A 3,929-nucleotide genomic window follows, 5' to 3' on the forward strand; every position below is an offset into this window, starting at 1 on the left:
GTTTGTGGTGGTGTTGCTCGGCAGGAGGAAGAAGGGAGGGGCCCAAGTTTTGGGTATGTGGCACTCAAACCGGTTATAGCAAGTCAAGAGGACTAAAAAGACAGGTAGACCACGAGTTTGTTCCCTCATAAAGCCACTTAAAAATGTAAGTGACTAAAAGAGTTAGCCCTAAAAAGTTTATAAGGCGTATATGTCATTTTCTCTGTTATAAAATGATCGAGTTTGGTTTGTGTAGGTTATTTTTGTCATAACTTGAACTTGTTAGTTCAAATTCTATATATATATATATATATATATATATATATATATATATATATATATATATATATATATATATATATATATATACACACGTATATTCATGGATAACAGTAATACTCCTGTATAACAAACATTTTGCCTATACGTGATTCGTAAGTAGACTTATTAGTTAATAATCAATAATACCGTGGAAACAATGTTGTAATCTATATCTTATCATCACAAAAAAATGCAGAACCCGGAAAACAAAATCAAAACTTCAACAACAATATGAAATAAAAATACAAATATATATTTAATAATGGAAAACATAAGCATTAAACTCCACGACGGCGTCACCATTGCTCATGTTAAAAGTATGAGTTCTTGCTTCTGCATATCCACGTGCAAACCGGAAAAGCCCACTTCCTCCGATGACAGGCATCTCTCTCACCGTTGACATCACCGGATTCCGGCCAACTATACACAAAGTGCTACCATTATACTTTCCTTCTACAAATACGTAGTTCATAACCATCAACAAACCCATTTCGTTTATGCTCGCGGATGTATACATCCCTTGTGCTCTACCCACCAACCTCGAGTTCCTTTCAGGGCCGATCGTCAAAGGGTTGTCGATCATGCTGATGTCACCAAAACCAGTGGCGGCAGTGCGGTTGGTTCTGGTGGCTTCAACGATCCTGATGGCGGTGGCGTTGGGGCCGCTAACTATGTCATGGAAGTAGAAACGAAAATGGCTCAGTTTCTCTTTTCTCAAACCTAAAGATAGTTGTGACAGGTTTCTTGAAAACTTCTGGGATTCGACTGTGAGAAAGAAAGATACGAGAAGAACAGAAAAGATAACTGAAACAGATTTCGATACAGAAGTAGCCATTGTTGGAAGAGATTGGGAAGAATGGAAGAGTTGGTGAGTTATGCTTGTTGAGGTTGATGCTTATATAGAATGGGAAAAGGTTCTGGATTATTTTTTGGGTCTGAAATCAACTTTGGAAAATTTTGCATTCAAATATTTCCGCGTCTACGGGAATGAGTCGTCTTCAATTTGTTACTATTTATTTATTTATTTGTCGTGGATGATGGTTGAAAAAGATCGAAGTATTGACATATTATATTTAGTTGAATGGTTTCTTTTTAATTATAAATAAAAGATGGAGATTATAATTTATTAATCATTAATCATTATAATACAATAGTAATAATTTTTTATTTAAAATAATATATGTACGTTCGATGGTACACATATTTTGACTTGCATTAGTTAAATAATACTGACCGTACGTTCTCATATCACTTTTGGTACTCTAGGGAGGTAGTTCTAGAGTGGAGAATTGTTGGCGTTGTTTTTGCCTTTTTAGTCGTTTGATCAAATTACCAATGGAAAATCACTTATCAAGGTAATTAATTTTTCGGTATGTTCAGACCCAACTATCTTTTTTCTTGTATACATTTAGGTAACCAACTTGTTGGAAGTGTTCACATATTACCATTATGACCTACTGTAGCAGGTTACATCCTAGATGTGAACACTTTTGACAAGTTCGTTACCTAGATGTGTAAAAAAAAATAGTTACCTAAATATGAACAAAACGAAAAGTAAGAGTAAATTACACGAATGGTCCCTGTGGTTTGGAGGAATTTATGTTTTTGGTCCCTAACTTATTTTTTTAACTCGGATGGTCCCTACTATTTATTTTTATTACGCGTTTGGTCCCTTTTTTTACCTAAAAAGACTATTGTGCCCTTATTAATTAATTTTTTAATTAATTTTCTTATTTATGTATGGGTAAATTACACGAATGGTCCCTATGGTTTGGGGTAATCTGCGCATTTGGTCCCTAACTTAAATTTTTAACTCGGACCATCCCTAATATACATTTTTGTTGCGTCACAGGTCCCTACTAGACATAAAAAGACAGTTTTACCCTTATAATTCTATTTTCGAATTTATTATAATATTCGTTATTTATAAAAAACCATTTATTAAAAAAGTCCATGTTCCACCACCCAAACACAATCCTTTTACTCCAACGGATCATCGACACCCAAACTTCCCTCTCTAAAATCCATCCATGTTGGCGGCGTCCGCCTTTCTTTCTGCCACAACTATCGTCATCCACCCTCTCTACCGCCACCGACAACCGACAGTCATCCCTCACCTCTCTTCCAAACTTCGACCGTTCCCTCAATCTCCCCTGAAATACCACCCTCTCCTCTATTAGCCCTTCACCCCACAATATTTAACCCATCTACCCTTCTTGTTCAAAGATTCAACTAGAATCGTAATCACCACCACCCACATCCTACTCACCTCTACAATCAGCAACAACCACCGTACACAGCACTAGAAACCACCACCACGAGAACCAAATCAAAATCAAATCAAAGACAAAGCTGATAATCAAACTTGAAATCAAAGCTGAAAACAAATTAAACCTGAAATTAAAGTTCAATACCAACCCATAATAAAATGTGAAATCAAAGTGCAAAACCAAACCATAATAAAATGTGAAATCAAAGTGCAAAACCAAACCATAATAAATCTGAAATCTGGTAACATGGTTAGGGATGCAATCGAAGTGGCGATGAGAAAAACAGAGAGTTGTCAATGAATTTTCGACAACTAATTTCTATGATACCGGTTTACAAATGATTCCAAAATCCAAATTCCAAAATCAAAGCAAAATCAAATTTGAGGAACCTACCACCGATATGTGAAATCGAAACTAAAAATCATATGAAGGGTTCTGAAACGAAAATCAAATTCTTGATAACATCGATTTCAAAATCGTTAACGATTGGCTGTAGCTCTCCATTTTTGTTTTTTACCTCAACGTCATAGTGGTGACCTGGGATTAATGGTGGTGGCGGTCGGATGTGGTTTTCCAGAACACAAGGTCAAGGAGTGGACGAGGGGCTGGGGATCTGATTGGCTCATAGACCTGCAAATTTGTGTTAATAGCTTCCAATAGAGAAGAAGAAAGGGAGCAGGGCCATCTGAAAAGTGGCGCCGAAAAAAGGGTTTGGGTAGAGACATTAAAGAAGAGTTAGGGCGAGTTGGGATAAAATGAAGAGGGTTCTTTTTTTTTTTTTTCTTTTTGATTTAAAAATGATAAAAAAAATAATAAAAAAATTTAAAAAGAAATATATAAGGGCATAATAGTCTTTTTACGTCACTGAAGGACCAACGACGCAACAAAACCAAAGCATAGGGATTGTCCGGGTTAAAAAAAGTTGTTAGGGACCAAACGTGCAGATTACCCCAAACCACAGGGACCATTCATGTAATTTACCCTTTATGTATTTATTCTTTATATATTTAAAAAAATTAATAGACCCTACGAGTTAAAAAAATAAGTTAGGTAAGACAGGGACCAAACGTGCAACAAAAATAAACATTATGGACCATCCAAGTTAAAAAAATAAGTTAGGAACCAAAAACACAAATTCCCCCAAACCATAGGGACCATTCGCGTAATTTACTCTTACTTTTCGTTTTGTTCATATTTGGGTAACTACTTTTTTTGTACACATCTAGGTAACGAACTTGTTGAAAGTGTTCACATCTAGGATTTAACCTGCTACAGCAGGTCATAATGGTCATATGTGAACACTTCCAACAAATTTGTTACCTAGATGTGTACAAAAAAAAGATAGTTACCCAGATGTGA

The 3,929-nt window shown here is 35.7% G+C and overlaps 1 pseudogene; it reads right to left on the reverse strand.

Annotated features, from left to right (window-relative positions):
- Positions 1 to 407: 407 nt before the first annotated feature.
- On the reverse strand, positions 408 to 1,238 carry LOC145120094 (dirigent protein 22 pseudogene; annotated as a pseudogene).
- Between the last annotated feature and the right edge of the window lie 2,691 nt (positions 1,239 to 3,929).

Source organism: Lactuca virosa, chromosome 6 (assembly GCF_052849685.1).
Source record: "Lactuca virosa cultivar CGN04683 chromosome 6, Lactuca_virosa_CGN04683_v6, whole genome shotgun sequence".
NCBI classification, from domain to species: Eukaryota; Viridiplantae; Streptophyta; class Magnoliopsida; order Asterales; family Asteraceae; genus Lactuca; species Lactuca virosa.